This window comes from Rhea americana, unplaced genomic scaffold (genome assembly GCF_003343005.1).
Source record: "Rhea americana isolate MKP2758 unplaced genomic scaffold, rheAme1 scaffold_190, whole genome shotgun sequence".
Lineage (NCBI taxonomy): Eukaryota > Metazoa > Chordata > Aves > Rheiformes > Rheidae > Rhea > Rhea americana.
In genome coordinates this window covers 1,253,577-1,271,727 of record NW_028186039.1, presented here as the reverse complement: position 1 = coordinate 1,271,727, position 18,151 = coordinate 1,253,577, and positions in this window count along the sequence as shown.

Here is an 18,151-nt window from a genome sequence, read left to right as displayed (position 1 = left end):
GCCGGCGGCCCGCGGCGGCCGCAGGCGAGCTGGGCGGGAGTCGAGTTTTGCTGCTCGTTTGTGGGCAAAAGGGGCGGATTTTGCCCTGCCCTGTCCCTTCGGCTCCCCGTCGAGGCTGAACTCGTCCCTGAGAGAAGCCTGCCGGGGCAGGCGGGCCGGGCTGCGCCCTGCCTCGGAGCGCGGAGGGCTCGGACGGCGGCAGGCTGTGCGGAGGCTGCGTGCTTGCCCCCGCCAAACCGGCCCTGGTCCTCACGGCGTTTGGAGGGTAAAGCAGAAGCGAGAAGCATCTCCTTCCCGAGTGACTTTCTGCAGCCTGTCCCACGYGTTCTTACAGGTGTCCGTCTCTAACGTCGAGCGCTGAACCAGAGCCGTCCTTCCCCGCTGCGGCTGTTTCAGACCGGCCTGTGCCTGGCTTGCAGCAGCTCTTGGGCGGATGGGGCGTTTTGCACTTGTAGGTGGTTTTACGGCTCTTAGAAAGAACAGTTCTAAAACGCCAGTTTCCCCATCAAACCCAGGAATGCCTGGAGCGGGTTAGCTCCTTGCTAACCCAGTGCACAGTGGAGGGTCACCTGCTGACGGCCGTCCAGGTAGCCAGGCCAGCTCCCCAGAGCGCGTCAGGCTGCTGACAACCACAGGGAGACTTCATGGCTCCCTTGAATAACTCCATTCAGAAAGATTTCCTTCTGATCACCGTGCAGTTCAGTCTGTTGGCCAGCAGTAGCTGAATAAAGCTATTCCACTGGGAGGAAGGTACGGAGGCTGGCAAAARCACCATCTTCCAGGCAGCTGATGCCAGTTGCCTCTGCGTTGTTTTGCCTTTTTTTTTCTTTCCTCCATGCATGAAAAGCTTCGAGCAGTTTCACATTCTTGTGAGCGCGGCTCTCCCCAGAGGCATAAGATTTCACCTGCCTTCTCACGTTGTCTTTGTCTGGGAGAGAGAAGGGAGAGCTGCACTGGCGTCCTGCCTGGCACCTCTGCGATGGGGCAAGGTGGTTGGAATAGTTGTTAGTTGTGGCTGCAGTAGTCGTTAGTTGTTTCTCTTAATTCTGCGGGTTTTCTTTTTCCTGCATCTCTCCCAGCAGAATGCAATTTGAGTTAGTCTGCAAATCACAGCTTATCTTGGGAAGGAATATCCAATCCTTTTGAGAGTGGATGTAGAATACCCAAGTTTATCCAGAGCGAAATGGTTAGTACAAGCTCTGAAGTCTGCCAGCAACAGCAACTTGTAGCTGTTGTTGTCGCCTCCATGTTGGTGACGGCAAAGGACATTCGCTGCTCAGAGTTCAAGGTTGCAGGTTGTTCGCTTCAAGGGATAAACTGGATGAACTGATAAAGCAGCTTAGATTTTGGGCTGTCCTTCTCCTAGCTAGGGCAGCCAGAAGCAGTACAAAGCTTCTTGTGCTGAATTTTCCCTTGCTAGACTGGTGTATCCTCACTGACGGTCTTTTTGGTGTTTTTCTGTGTTCGTTATTTGCTGAGTTGATGAAACGGCTCTTGCCTATCGGTTGGATCTAGGCTATCTGAAGTGATGCTGAGATCACAATGGATTATAAGAATGTGGATTTTTAAGCCAGGTTTTTGGTTAGATAGTTCACGTTCTGCGTTCACAACAGGTTTATTTAACTGAAACAGATGTGTTGGCCTGAATCGTAAGCACATAAGCTGCAGGAAAATCTAAGAATGTTGGCCTGATACTTCTTGTAAGTGGCAGAGTTTTCTGGTCATCCTTGTTATACAAAAGGCTGCTTTCAGCCTGACAGTTGTTGGGTCTGCAGCTCAAAGCCTTGCATAAGACTTGCACATGTAATGCGCCAAAAAGACAAGAAGAATCCGTTTTTCCTTAGGACTGTCATACCTGCGGGGTGTGAGAGGCAAGTATGTCCCATTCAGCTTATATATCAGATCTCCAAAAAAATGTAGTGTGCTATGGTACAAAGATGAAAAAAATAGAGTCTCCTGTAATGAACTGTTAGTTCAATGGGTAAGAAAATCTTGCACTGTTCAGTGTATGTGTGGCTGAGCTTTAAGGCATTTTTTGGATCAATCCTGATGTTCCTAGGGTGCTGGCTTTACTTGTTTGCCATAGTAGACAGTTGTCCCAATTCTGTAAAGTTTTGTGTACAGAGGAATGGCTTTTTCCTCATAGAGCAATGGTGAAAGAAACAGCAGCGCTGTCAAAGGGCTTTGGGAAGGATTCGTAAGATCTGAACTAGCTTTAGTGGAATTGCTTCTGTAATTACAGAAGYGTATAAACTGCTGCAGGAGTCTAGCTCAATAAATGTTATATGCAAGTGCAGCTCAATAAGTATTGTATGTTAATGAACTATTTCTTTGAAGTCACAAAAAGAAATATCGTATATATTTCTTGATAGGTAAATGCATTGGTAAGAATACTGCTTGGTTGCCATTTTATCTGTGGTGAAAAAAAGCTTTTCAGTTTGGACTTGTCATCCTACTAGCATGTTTGGGGTCCTTGAATTAAACAGCCTCGAGAAGTAAGCAGAGGGATGTTCCGTAGCCTGTACCCAAAGTCCTAGGAAGGACTTCCATTGCTGAAAGCCTGTTAGCTGGATGTGCAGAAGGATTAACTGGGGATGGTACTGAACCTACCCGTTCAGTGGGAAAAGTGGTGATCTGGTTGCCCTTTTCCTCTGGTTAATACAAAATGTAAAGGATTGACGTGCTTTATTTTCTGCTTATAATGATGATATACTGAAAATAAGGCCCATAATTTTGTCATTGAATCTCAATGCTTTAAATATGAGTTTGTTGCCAACAGCAAATTCAGGGGAGTTAATCCATTTTTTTCTGAATACTAGTTTCTGTGTTGTTGGTTTATTTTTTATTTATTTATATTTTTTCAGAGGCTTTAATTTAAGAATGAGTGAAAGCTTCCACAATTCATCAGCCTGCCCCAGGATTGCTGATTGACATCTTAGATCTGAACTCAGTTGTGGCTTTACAATGATGGGGTGTTTGACTTCTAATAGTACATAGGAATCTTCCTCTGTTGTTTAGCGCGGATCCTCTGAATTGGATCCCTGTGCCTGGTCTGGTTACCTTGTTCTTAACTGGCTTAAATGGGGCCGTGAATAGATCCCTTCTCTGTAGCTAGCTGTGAATGCAGGATGTGCTTCTGCTCCCAGCTTATCCAGCTCTTGTGTCTGCTAGTTGAGCCTCTTCCTACATGAGCAGTCTTGCAACTCAGTGCACTTCAAACAAGCTAGACAAGAAAAGGTTTCCGTCCATCTTTCTCAGAGTACAGATGCAGGCAGAGGTAAGTGCAAGTGTAAGAGGTTATCAGCAGTCTGACCCTCTGCCGCTCAATCCTGCAGGTCGTCACTGCTCTGTCTAGTCTGGGAGTGACTGGCAAGAGTGCCGATGCAATTCTTCTGGGTGAAAAGGCTTAAGGGTGGGAGGCCAGCTGACTTTAGGTGAAACTGGGAGTGTATTTTTGCTTCAGCAATTCTACTGCCAAGTTGAGGAGGCAGTAACTTTTGGCAGAGGAGTGGTGACACGCTATGGAGGGTAAGGTGGTCATCTTTTCTGCCAAGACTTCTGTATGTTTTTTAAATTGGTCTTATTAGCAGGACCAGCATGACCTGGAACTAGATGCTGAGGTGACACCTTATCTTTAGTTGTAGCATTTGACTCTGTATGCAGATAAAGCCTAGTCCTTGAGCAAGCACTGTCAGACACACCAGACTCTTCTGATGGAAACTAGTCAGAAGTTCAAAGGAAAGAAGTGTTGTTTGCTCCTTCTCTGTGCTCTCCTTTCCCAGGCCTTCCATTCCTGTTGTACTACCCAAAAGGCTTTCTTGGATGATGATGCAATTAGGAGATGTTTACAAGCTTTCATGAAATAAATACGTCAGAATTCAAAATGTTCCATTTAGGCTCCATCAGTCCTTCCAAGTAAAACACAATTACTTGAGCCTTGTTGTGACATGCATATGTTCATGTTTCCTTAAAAAGCCCTCCAGGCAGATCTGAATAGTTAGCAAAGTACCTTTTATTTGTAATAAAAATAAATTCCAGAGCAAATATTGGGATCCGGTTTTAGCTGGATTCATAGAGGGTTTCTGAGCTCTACTGCTATTACTTGTGTATTTGATACTGGGTTTAATTTCTCTTCTTGTTGGAATGAGCAGAAAAGCAGTCCACCTGTAAGAAAAAAGGCTTTACTGTTCCAGCAATTTCTTGTACTTTTTAGTAGTTCAGTCATGAATGTTCACTAAAGTAATTTTTCTGATCATTTTTATATATGTCGTGGGGAAGAGTAGTCTTCTGCTTTGGGAAGCTTCTTAAAACAGTTAATTTTTGGAGTGGTAGGAATGGATTAACTAAAACAGCAGATATGAGGTCCATCTGGGCGTTGCATCTGGCACTAGACACTGTGGTTCAAGAATTAAATTGTTTTGCACTTGATCTCTTTCCTGCAATCGGTCTTTCCCTCATGGGAGAATGGGAAAATACCACTCTTTGGAATATATTMTCTCATCCTAATTACTATTCCAAGTGTCTGAGGTTACTGATTTAAGGAATAACAGAATTGTTATGTTTCCAATTGAATATTGACCAGCAATTTCCAATGTAGCTGGTGTAAAACACATCCTGAGATCCCCCAGGTACTCTCCCGAGCTTTTTTCTTTGTGTTGTGCATACCCACATTTTGGGTATGCAATACACAGAGCCAGAAGAGTTTTGAGAAGCTTATAATGAGGGTGCTGAAGATGTGGATCTTTTGTGGTGAAGCATGGGAGACCAAGAGTGTTTCCTGATCCCAAATGAGAAGGTTGTGCATGGCTCCTGGAGCTACTGCACAAGCTCGCCTGTATCTGGCCTTCCATAGTACAGTGCTTCAGGGGAAGAGGAGGGCATTTAATGTTCTTTTCATTCACTGTTCATACGTGCTACTCTGTAGCAGCTTCTCAGTCTTTGACATTCCCAACTTTTGAGAATTTGTCCCGAAAAAAAACAATGAGCTGGAAAATTGAAGTGCTAGAGATTCTAAGTTTTTTTTCAGGCTCTTTCTTCCTGTTGGGCGTAGGATCTTGCATGCAATTCCTCTTGCATGCGGAGCGCTGGGGAACTTCTAAACTAGAGAAATCTAAATAAAATAATTCATTGGCGTCTTTGTCACCTACCATAGGCGAATGAAACACTGATTTGCTGTAGAGGATGTGTTTTTCTTATTGTTTTCGTGTTCCCCTCGTGCCTAGCTGTCTGACTTGAGTTCTCACTGTGCTTTGCTTTCCACATATGGAAAGTAGACTGATAGGAGACAAAATGAACATGACAGTGAGTACCTTGTGCTCCCCAGACTTGCTCTATGTTTCTGTTTCAGCTCAGAGCTGAGCAGTCCTGGGCCCCTCTACACTGACCTTTTCCTTCGCCACGGAGTTTATGATCTACCAAAAGCAAACAAGCGAGGGAAAAAAAAAAGAAAAACCCTATGCACTAGGCTCATTTCTGTGTGTAACTTGGCAGATGTGGGACACTGCCATAAGGCACTTTGCTTTGGCAGATGGGGCTGTTTCCTACCTATGCAAACAACTTTGCTACACTTACTGCCTGGAAACCCATTTCAGGAGCAAGAAAGARTCAATGGAGTGTAGTGCTTCCTTCAAGGCTCCTGTCCACTCGTAGACCTTTTGAACTGGTGATCCTGGGCCAGTTGCTCTGTAGCAGGGGGCAACTTCTTTATTCTGTAAATCTGTTTTTCTACTTTTAGTTGTTTTTTTGTTTGTTTGTTTTGTGATTGCTTTTTCTTTTGGGGGTCTTTTTCTTTCTTTCCAGAAAAATGACAGAGAGGTTTACTGTCTCCATCATCAGTGATACCAAGAGAAGCCCTATGCAGTGCTATCTGAGTTGGGAACAAGCCCAACACATCCCCTTTAATCATGTGAAGTCCAGCTGAATTGTTTTTTATTTCTTTTTGATTCAGAGGCAGTGCAAGGTGTTGCATGCAGCTTGCCATGTGCAGCACTAGCCAGAACTGGGCTCAGTTTAAGAGATGGCTGAATTGTCTTAATATATTTTCAGTAACAAGGTGAAGTCAAAGAAAAAAGTTGTAACGGGAGACTTTGATACACGAATAACTAAACAGAGACCCAGGGAGTGAAATGGATGAGCCATACTATGTGGTGTTACCTAGAAAGATGCCCTTTTCGTGCATATTCCCCTGCAGAAGCTGTGTTCAAACAGCGTTTTGGCTGTTGGCTGCAGCCTTTTGTTGCATCTGATACCACTGGGCCTTCGTGGAACAGCCAGCTCTGTTTCTGTATTGCAAGGACCTCGACCTGCTCCAGCCAACAGGTCCTGATAGTGGTTTGCTGCTACCACTGCATGCCCAGGGTTTCTAACCCATCCTAATATGCTCCCGTGGCCTTGCCCAGCCACTCAGCCTTTCCAGCCCTGGGTTTGCCCTGCTGTGTCTTCTTGGTGCAGAGTGGCCGTGTTTCAGGAGTTCGAGTAAGCCACGGCTGGATCTCACTGGCAGGAAGTTGCACCTCATAATCCAAGCTCTGAATCTCTCTTATCTGCATTTAAACAGTGACTAAATTCCAGCTGTTAGTTTAAACATATGTTTGGTTTGTCATAGAACGGAAAGTGCCATATTTGGACCTCTTATGGTTGGATGACTGTCGCTGCCTCATTTATGCTGTAGTTCTTTGGTAGTCCTTTGATAGCTACAAATATCTTGATTGCTAATCTGGTATCCGTCTGGCTATCAGTCGCGCTGTCTAGCTTTTCTCTGCTTCCTAGCTACTTTTTTCTTAGCAATTTATACCGCCTTACCATAATGGATAGTCTTGCTGAGGTATGATTGATTTGTGTTTAGCTGGTGTAGTAAAATGACTCTGAAGGAAGCAGCATTGAAATTTGAGCTGCAATCTGTACCTTGCTCTGTGCTCTGCTATCGCYTCACCTGGGCTCTCACTTTCAGTCCTGCATTAGAGTACAAATGGCAGGAGAGTTACCAGTTCAGCTTAGAAACTCGTTAGAAAGCTTTTCAGTGAAATAAAAGTACTTTAATTTCCTTGAAACTGGTTTTAAAATCACTGAAAACATGAGGATGAAAAACAAGACCTCTTCATTCCTTTCTATACTGTAGATTCAGAAGTTACCGAAGATATGCCTACCAAATCCAGTTATAGGATGTTCAATCAACTGGGCCTAAATTCACTAAATTCACTAGAAACTGTAATTCAAAATAAGTCTAAAAGCCGGATATAATGTTCTGGAGACCGAAAACTTCTGCTAGTCTAAAGTAGAAATCTCTTTTTTTTTTTTGGAATGACAATACCAGAATGGTTTTAATTGTACATGCCTTTTGTAAAAGATGCTTTCTAAACCAAGAGACACACCAGTTGCTTTTGCCAATGAATCTCGGAACAGACTGAGCTGGCATTGCCATATTTAAATAGAGGCTTTYGCATATTGAGGAATGTTTTTCAAAAGTCTCCCCCTTTGTCAACATTGCTGGATGAAGTGAAATTAAAGGCTAGCCCATATATCTGCACAGGGACTTAAAAAGTCTTTATTTACTTGCTAGTCTGTGTTCATTTGGCTGGTGTGCTGGCCTGGGCCTTATTGTTCCCAGTGGTATGGAAAAACAGTAGCGTGGGAGAACTGGGAACCAAGAAGAACGCTGTCATTTCTCCAAGCTGGAGAATCACTTTTAGTCTCTTTTTCAGAACAGAGCCTGGCTCTGGCTCTGGATACTGCAGGACTGTTGGTCTTTTCACTTCAGGCATCTTCAAAATGCTCTTGGAAAGTAACAGTGGGACATCCTGTATTTCAGCTAATGGGGAGATTTAGGGTGACCTAGCATGCAGCCGCTTGCTCTAGAGCAGCTTTAATGAACAGTGCTATGTACTGTAACACATCAGGCTCTTGAGAAAGAGTTTGAAAGATGGAACAAAACCCGTATCCATGCTTTGCACTGGAAAAGCAGGTCACTGCCCAGACTTTTGAAGTTAGTTCAACATCTAGCTTAGTCACGCTGTGCTGTCCAGGACATGTAACATCCTAGAAATGGTCTCCCATCCTGATTACGAGGATGAGAAAGATAGTGATGCAGGATGACGTTATGCACTTTTGTTCTGGCTCTGGCTTTTATGGGACCCTTCACCAAAATGATTCAGTTTACTAAACCAGCGGAAAACCGGTTGCTTTTTTTAGTTAGCAAGCTGAATTAACTCAGCACAGGATTTGAAGCATACCAGCGTCTTGTGCGATTACTGCTGGGACACACCGTGTGGAAAGAGTCAGGGGAGAAAGCAGAGGGGACCTTCACCCCCTTTCCAGCAGTAGTGAGTTGGGGGATGTGCTCTGGTTTCTCCTGAAATACCACCCTTCCTGCTCACACCTGTTCACACCACTGCATTGGGGAAAAGGACATGGGCAGYAGATATGTAGCTGTCAGCATTGCTGCTGCCAGCAGCCTGCCAGGGGCAAAATGCAAACTGCTGCATAGGAGCTCTTACATGTGACTCATCTGTGTGTTGGGCTGTAACATACAATATGTGTTGTTGCTGCAGTTATCAGTGTAGTGTGTGTCTAAAAAACATTGAATTTAGGGCTGTTGGACAAGATACATTCTTTTTTGAAGAACTCTTATGTGGCTTTCAGGTTTGCTCTTTTAGGGGTCTTGCAGAGATGTAATTCTTTTTGTTATGCAGTTGCTGTTTCTCTAATCTTCTCAAGGAAAGGTGGCCTAGAGAACAGATTTCATAGATATGAATAGGATTGGCCATATACCTGGGTAGTTTCATTAGAGAAGGTATTAAAGCTGCTGTTAAAAATTAGTGCTGAATAAGAGCTCTCCTATGAATGGCTGCATGTGCTGGTGCCAGAAAGTTACCATCCGATTCCTTTTCCCTGTGGCCCATCAGATCAACTTCAGTCAGAGTACTGTACAGGTGATCTTGGGTCACTTGTAGGGACTTTGACTTTAAATGCCAAAATCCCATTGCCAGAGAGGGAGGTTGGAGGAGAGCTGCTGTGGAAACTCCCTTTGRTGGTGGCAGCAGGGTAAACCAGATGAAAGGAACAGTGACCTCTCACATGGGGAAGGATCTACAGGAGAGCTGTGCCACCCCCGTCAGTGAATCGATGAGATTTTAAGGAGTAAAGTGGCTCAGGTAGAGGAGGAGTGGTTTGAAAGTACTGTGGGAGGAGATAAGGGACTCTTTTCTCCTCTGTCTTTTCCCTACCTTCTTTCCCAGAAGCTTCTTGAATGTCTTGAGCTGCAAGGGAAGGGGCAGGATCCCAACTTTGCTGAATCTGGCAGATCCACCTCTTCCCTCCAGCTCATAACTCTTCAATGTGCCCCCCTGCAAGGGGGCCTCTAGGGGTGTGAGTGTACAATATCCCACCAGTGTCAGCCACCTGGCATTGCGTGTAATGGCTTAGCACGAGAACCTGAGAAATCCCTCTGCTGTGCTTGTGTGGTTAAACTTTATTTGGTCTTGGATGGATGAAATCACTCTCTTTTGTCTCCTTTTGGATAAGGGAAGCTTCTGTTGAGCTGCATGAACTGTTTKTATGTGGGGGAGGAAAAGCAATTTCCATTGCAACAGTTTTTCTGTAACCCTGGTGTTTGGTGCAAGGCGTGCTTGCTATGGACTTAGAGAAGAAACTTTATCTTCAGTTACTTTCTCTCCCTGTCCCTTTGGTCTCTAAAACATAGAGCAAAGACTGCAGGCTAAAAAAGGTTGAGATTTTGATGATTACCAAATAGCTCATGAAAGAGTCATAGTTCAAATCAAAACTTRAAATAGGGCAATATTCAGTGATTGAAACATTTGCGCCTGCCTGGTGTGGAAGATCTGGACAGTGAGCTCTGTTCTGGGATGTAATTTTGGGTTTCCTCCTGCACTGGAGGTTCTTTGAGAAAGAGTATAGTTTCCTATTTGAGAGTGTCTCTTGATACCATGTACATCTTGTACTGTGGGCGCTGAAATGAAATAGCCCCTGCAGCTGACCTCATCGACTAAGTTACTTCTGTCCTTCAGTCTCTTTAGCATATGCAGTGCCTGCTCAAAGAAGGATTCAGACCTCCAGAAATGGCACACTGTCTGTCCTTTGGTGGGGACAGGGAAGGCCACGCATTTAATTAGTTACCCCATTCAAACCTCTTCTCTGAACCCATGTGTTGGCAGTCATAGCTCTTCCTGCAAGTGAATGTGTGGGGATGATCGCGGTGCAGCAAAGCTTTTAATGAGGCTACCAGCAATGCTGCTTTCTTGCCCTCTGCATCCCAGTTGGACCTGGGTTGGAATCTGCAGTTTCTGTGGGCTGCAGAGAGGATTTGATGCACTTAGAGATTTTACATGAATTAACTGAATTCCCCCTCGAAATTGTCAGTGTGGCTCTAGCGCTGTTATCTGCAGTAGGAAGTTGTGCTGCTTTGCCTATAGGGCTGAAGCTCTGAACCCTCCCCACGGGTGCATGGTGGAGCTGTTTTCCCTGGAAAAGGCAAATGACTTCTGTGAGCATCCAGAGGTTTTATCATGGTGAGTTGTGCCAGTACAAGAGCATGGATTGGTCCACCTGTCCGTGTGAAAGAACACCCTGAGTGGAGCTGCTGCTGTTGTATGGGCTTTCTGTGGGGCAGACCTTATGTGGGTCTGTGGGCAAAGGGATGTATGAATGCTGCTGGTTGTGAAAATTGGGTACTGCTAGGGAGGATGTTCTACGAGGCCTTTTCCAGGGATGCAGCTCTGTCTTGGTAGAGCTTTTCTGTGTGGCTGAAGATGAGGATGGATATTAGACTTCATTTCTCTTAACTTCACATCTGCTAAACCAGCTATGACTGAACATACTAAGACGAGTAATGAACAGCTGGGAGATGCAAATCCTAGTTTTTGTTATGCTTCAGGCAAAAACTGATTGGTGTTTTTTTGAATTCAAACCTGTCACTGAGTAAAGTGGTTTTGCAGTCTCTCAGTGACTGGGCCCTGTGTCTTATCTCCTGCGGGACCTTGGCAGGAGGGCCTTGTGTGGGCCTTGACCTTGGTGGTGGCTCTGTATACTCAGCAGTGCTGAATGCACAAGAACGAAGGTCTGGGCCTGGTCTCCTCCCAGGAAGGGAGACACTGCCACAGGGCACTGCTCTCCAGAGACCTTGGTTGTCCTTCAGTGTAGTTTCTGCCTTCCTCCAGCACCTATGGAGGGAACCTGGGCCCCTCTGCCTCTAACCTGGGTGCCTCAGGTGGTATTTTGGTCACATAATGTGTATCCAGCTGCAGACATCTCAGTTTGGGCATCCAGATCTGGGAATATGTAGTAACTGTTGAAAACTCTCGTTTAAGCAACTTTCCTGGCTGGTGCAGTTATAGGTGGGGAGGGACCTCCTGCTGGCTCTGGGGAATGCCTGCACTAAGAGGTCAAGCTTCCTTGTTCCCCATTCTCATTGTACCTTCTCCAGTGAGCTGACTCCTGTTCATCAGATTAATGTAGGGGACAAAATTTGCGGTTTCCTTTTTCCAGTCACTGCAGTACATCTACATCCAAGAAAAGTCATGATAGCTCAGAGCCTGTGGATATGGCAGGGTCTTTATGACTGGCAGCTTTAATAAAATTCATGACACTTATGCTTGCCCTATGACAGAGCTGGCCTTTACATCTGAGTCTTCTAAAAAGGATCTTCTGTTGTTTTAACCTTTAAAGAAAAGCTGTGATGTTTGTCTTGTAAGACTGTCCCTCTGCTAAGGAGAAGCTGAAAGGCTTGTAGGCAATATGGAAGTTTTTTGGTAATGACACTGGCAGCTCAGAATGAGTAGATACCTCCACTAAGAAAAGATAAACTTACTTTTTTTTTGTTTTTTAATCTTCAAAGATGGTGAGAAAACAAAAGTAAACTGACAGGGAAAGGAAGGATGCCTGTCAGAAAGGTGAAGCTGTATCCATACAAGAAGACAAAAAAAAAAAATATTCATTCCAGCAGATTACTGGTAAAACCAAAATAAGGCAAAAATATGACTTTGGAAGAATGAATTTACCAAACATGAATCACTTTCAAATGCAGCAGAAACCTTTTGGAGAGACTGCAGCAAAAGAGACCAGAGTGTGAGAGGAAATCAAAGATAAGGCTGTTACAGAAAATCTTAATACATTTTTTTTTAGCTTCTTGACTCCTATGGAGAAGCTTTGGAACTTCCCACACCASAAGGTCTCTGCAAAAGAGCTGTTTGAGAAGCTGTCTCACATTGAATATCATCAGTAATAGTTTTAGAGCAAACAGAGGAACTCGTAAGAAATTGTTAGGAACAGATCCTCAAGTGCTATAGGATTTTAAATCTGAAATTATTGAGCTAYTTTGTGCATCCTGTTGCTTAAGGCTTTATTTCAGAAAAATTGCAGGTGGCCAATGTGATGGCAGTGTTTAAAAGAGGTGGAGGACCTTGAGGAAAACTGGGAGCTAGACATCAGGTGTCCCAGTATCTGTGCCAGGCACAGTGTTAGAAAAGGGCTGCAGAGAGGATGCTGGGAACCATAGACCGGAGGGTCTGACCTCCATGCCCTGAGGTGGTGGTGGTGGTAGGATCTGTAAGAAAGAAGATCACTGAAGACATGGACAAATACAGCCTGTTAGTAAAGGGCCAGCAGGGCTACTGTAAAGCCCAGCTCTGCCTCACAGACCTGCTCCACATGGATAAAGAGACCAGTGGATGTAACATATTTGGACTTTCAACAGCCTTTAATGAAGTTCTCCACTATAAAGCAATTTGATTTCCATGGGACTGGAGAAACGGTCCTCTTATAGACTGAGAGCTAGTTAAAGCATAGGATGCAAAAAGCAGAGCTTATTGGTCATTTTTTTTAGTATGGATAAAAGTTGGCAGTGAGGCCTGAGAGATCGGTGCTGGGACTGGCTGTCTTCCCCATCAGTGACTTAAGGCACAGGGGATGTGCAGCAAAATCTCGAAGTTTGCAGATGGTCCTAAAATCCTTCAGGTAGTCAAATACCTTACTGAAAGTGAAGAACTCCAGAAGGACCTCACAGAACTGAGTAGACAAATAGGTGGTGGATGAATGTCAGCCTAGGTAGACATGGAGTAACTGTAGGGATAAATGGTCCATCCCAGGCCTGTATGATGCCTTACTCAGAACTGGCAGTTACTGCTGTGGAAGGATCTTGGAATCATTGCTGGCAGTTCTATGAAGTTAGCAGATGAATATGCAATGGCAGCCAAAAAAAGCCAGTGAAATACTGACCAACATGAGGAAGGGTAATAATAACAAAGCAGAGGACATAATTTTTACCTTGTCTAAAACTGTGGTGTATCCACCTCTTGGGGACTGCATATGCTTCTCACTTCTTCATCTTGAGTAGGACATAGAGGGGTAGGAGAGAGTACAGAAAAAGGTAATTAAAATGATTAAAGGCTGGTGCAGCTGCTTTGTGAAGAGAGACTAAAATGTTTGGGACTCCTCAGGTTSGACAGAAGAAGGCTGGGGGTTGATATGATCAATGTATACAAAATCACAAAGGCACTGATTAAGTTGAAYGTTATTCACCAAGCCTTACGCTACCAGAACTAAGAGGACTTGAAACTTATAGGAGATTGGCTTAAATCGGCCAAAAGAAAGWACTTCTATTTGTTTTACAGTGGGTGGTGAACATCTGGAAGCTACTGCCCCGGGARGCTGTGGAGGCGAATAGCATCAGCAAATTCAAAAAGAATTTGCCGAAATTTAGGGGCAACAGCAGTGGAATAGATAGCGGAGAGAACAGGCAAGGATATTACCCTCCAACATCCATGATACAGGTATAGATTCTGAGGGAATAAGAAAGGAAATGGATGGAGGATATGACCAGGTTCATGTGCTTTGTGTGACGAACCTCTCCTGTTGTCACTGCTGGAGGCAGTGGATGGACAGTTGGTCTCTTCCAAGAGGCATTTCTTACATTCTTGAATGGTTCCAGGAAATAAAATTCAAGAGGCATGTACATAAATACGACACGTTGGGGAAGACTTGGCATGGTTTTGTAGAACTAAATCAAGCTGCACACATCTATTGGGACTTGGAAGGAGCTTGCAAGCACATGGGCAAGGGTGATTCAGTTGAATGGCCTGGTGGAATTTTCAAAAAGCTTTTGGCAAGATCCTGCCCTCAAAGAAACATCCGTTCACAGGACATCTGGCTGAATAGATGGTTAAAAGATAGGCGACGAAGGTTAGGAATCAGCTGCCAGACTTCATGATGGAGGGGAGTCACGAGTGGAGCCCCGCAGGGGCCTGTGCTGCTCCGAGTGTTTGCAATGACACAGGGAAAGAAAGTGATGCCAAAGCGGCGCTTGGGGAAGAACATTCTGCAGTTCGCATGCCCAGTGACGGGCTGTGAACAAATGAGATAAGAAGTCCTGGCTGCTCCTATTGAAGACTGAAATGGTGGGGGGAAGGGAATAGGCATTTCTACRGAAGTATCAGCTCAGTGTTCAGTAGTGGTGGAGGAGGGTGATAGGACAGTGTGAACAGTTAAGGACGGAGCRGAGAACAGAATGAAAACGTCACGACACCACTGTGTGATCGGCTTTCGTGCTAAATGTTACGTGTGGTTCAGGTCATCATCCTGCCTCCTTGCTCCAAATTGTTGGAAGAAGGATGTAGTGCTCTTTTAGCTTTTTTTCCCCCCTCTCTTTGTGCCTTATTATTTTTTCRTTGGCCAGTACCAGATACTGGAGGCAGATGGGGACTGTCCAAATGGACATCTGACTAAGCAGGACAATTCCGATATCAAAAAGTTGAATGCTGTCCAGATCTTTGCTCCAGTCCCTTGCCTGTGCAGCCAAAGGACCGAGACAGCACTGCCACCTTTGACACCTCTCCTGGCAGTTCTCCGGATTTACTTGTTTTTTCATCGTTGTCGTTGCCGTTGTTGCCTTCCTTAACAGTGTTGAAAGTGAAAAGTTCAGCTTTGGATTGAGCACAACCTAATAAATGCTTGAGTTTTTTGGTGAGAGAAAACAAAAGCAACTTGTTTTGGGCACCGAATCAAAAAGTAAATTGTTCTCACACCACTGCTCACTGTTACCATGTATAGCAATTACTGCCATGGCAACAGATCTTCTCAAGATCCAGCCAAGATCTTCCAGGGCTGCAACATAACTTCTGATACTTACTCATTGTGACGCTATTAATAACTGTGTTTTCTCCCCTTGAAGCCAGGAAGTTTCTTCTTCCTCATGTACTAAGCGCGAGGGATAAGCTCATTTTAAATCAATTGTGGGGAGAGGTGACACTGGGGATTTCCTGACTTTTTTTTGTTGTTGTTGTGGAGATCCTGTCTAGCTTTGCCAGCTCTGCAGCTACCTCCCGAGCTGGACTGTGTCTGTTGTGCTATTTATAAGAAAGCTCAGTCTGATTTTTTTTTTCCTTTCTTTCTTTCCTGTCTTTTCTCTTAAAGTCAGGGCAAACAGATGACATACTTATACTCTCCTGGTTATGCCCAGAAACTGAAATGTTTATTTCAGGCTGACTTGGCCAACAAGAGAACCTGCTGCCAATTAAATATGGTCTGAACTGGGTTCAGTTCTGTAGCATCTCTTTACTTCCCCCTTCAGTCATTTAGGCAGGAAAAACCCTCTTGATTCAGATTGGCGATTCAACTGTTCTTGGAAGTGGTTGAATTTAACTTTGTTTAAAACCTACAGGTATATATTCCCCTTTCTCCCAGCTGTATTTAAATATCTACGTGAATTGCCTTTGAGTGGGAAACATGTTGGAAATACTCACTGGAGCCAGGTCTTTTGGTACCTGGTTTGGAACCTGTGGAAAAAGTGAGACCTGGGCTTTTGCTTGTGCTGGCAGTTCTCAAGTCCAAGAAGCTTTCATGTAACATGATGGGGGTGCACGTTGGATTCAGGAGTCCGTTTCTAGCTCTGGTTCTGATTTTACACAAATATGTTCACTCTGCAGTTGCCCAGTTTCACCCCTCCAGAAGAATGAATTTAACCAGCCCACTGTTCTCTTCTCCCTGAGGGAGTTCAWTTTTCTTCTGCAGAAGTTCAGCTGTTAACTTGAAAAAGGCTCCTGCCTCCTTTCCTCACAAACTTGAGAGCTGCAAGGAATATGCTCTATCAGAGCACTGCGGCTTTCCTTGCTTTCCGGAGGTCCCAAGTCGTAGAACTTCTCCTGACGTCACTGTCTCTGACATCCGCCCTTTCCCAGATGGTCGTCTCCTCACCCTGCTAGATTGATAGCTTACCATTAAAAGTGCACGCGAGAAAGACTTTACTGTCRGTGAAAATGTGGAATCTTTCTGTTCTACCCTCTGGAGAGGGTGAAGAAATGAATATAAGCAGTGCAAAAGCTTGGTCAAATGCAAGAAATGATTTGGTAATGTCTACATGGATCTCTGCAGGGAGTGATAATATCCTTTTTTATTTTATTGCTGCTRTACCTGTTCCTCAGAAGAGACGGTTTAATGCGATACCATTGGAAGTGCTGCAAAGGTCTTCAATTACTGTACCGCCGGTCCGTGCACTGTGGAAGTTCGTCCTTCAGGAAGTGCTCTGCTTGCTGGGCCGTGTTGAAAAGGCGGCTAACGAACCCCAACTATTTCTTCTGGACATTTGCAAGAAACAGTTGATGGCCTTTTGACTTGGTGGCTCAAATATTTCAGCCAATCAATGAGATTCTCTAGAGTCTCACTGACTCTCAGGAAGATTATTCTACCTTTGCTTCTATAACATGCTGAGAGAAAATGCGRATTTTGAGCTAAAAAAACAAGTGTGCTTTATTCCAAAAAGCRAGATTGCAGAGATATGTTCAGTTTTAAAAAGGCTGCAGCTGTGTTTTAAGGCAAGATAGAGCTACAAAGTCTTTGTTTCTCATTAAAATCAAGTTAGATCTTGCTAATGACAAGGAGCAGAACTATACATAACTTTTTTTTTCTTTTTTTAGTTCAAAGGTGTTATTACAGTCACCGCTGATCTTACTAACACAAGTATGTAATGTGCAAAGAGGAAGCTGAAATATGGCTCATRGAATATAATACTAACCAGAATTTAGTATTTTTGGAGGTCTTTAGTCAGAAAAAGAATCTCTGTTCTCGGCAGCATTTAAACACACCTTTCTTTTGAATCCCCCCCCCCCATGATTTATTGCATCAGGATTAAAAGCAATGGAAAAAGAAATCCAACATGGGTTGTGTTTTTGATCCTAAACTTCTAATTCCTGTGTCAATAGGTGAGTTAAGAGATGTTGGGTGGCTTCAGCCTTTCAGGATACATGCTGAAGATATGTGCACAGTATAAAGGAGGAAGAAGACTGTGAGCGACGCCACGAGAGGGACCTGATGCTATGATGTCCAGCTCACTTAGGGCGTTGTTACACTTCCACGTTCACTGTGCTTGCTGTTCAGCGCTTTCTCTAGGCAAAACGAATGTAAGAAATTAATTTCTCATGGAAGGAGAGGTTTTGGCTTATTGTTTTATGAAGGGTTTATGAACTTTGTGGCTGAGGTTTCCAGCTATTTACTTACCATGACTTCCTCCTTGCCAGAGGAAATTAATATGCTTGGACTGGAGAAAATTATGACGACTCTGAAGCAGCTCCTCCACATGGAGTCCTGTAGGGATGCGTTTCCTGATAACAGCAAGAGGAGCAGATGAGAGCTACCCTTCTGTGGACCCTGTGTTTCCTCTTGCCTTTGACTCATTGCCAAATTCCTCTGCCATCCCAGCACTGTAGCGGTTAACTTGAGTCATGCTTAACGAGCTTGGGCAGCTAATACTTTCACGAGCTGCTCTGCATTTGTTCCTACTTAGTTTTTTGAGCAGAGTAGGCAGAGACAGCTGTGGCTGGAGAGATTTGCTGAAGAATGGAACAGCCTAAGAAAGTTGTGATGAAACACTGTTATCTTTGTTTTATATATTTAGCCACCAGTGTCTTGTGGAYTTTGCTAGCTGAGAAATAACCAGGTCCCTTGCAAACTGTGTCAGTGTTTTGCATGAGTTTTCAAGGGACTCTGTGTTATAGCTAATAAATGACTGGCAGCCCTTTAAATGCAAAGAGACAGAGGGCTATTATTTTGCTAATACTATGCATTTAGGAATGTTGCTGCTTCAGATATGTAGCTTTGCAAACGTCTTCTGGAACTTAAAAAGCTTTATGCTTTGCGATCAGGCTGTTTA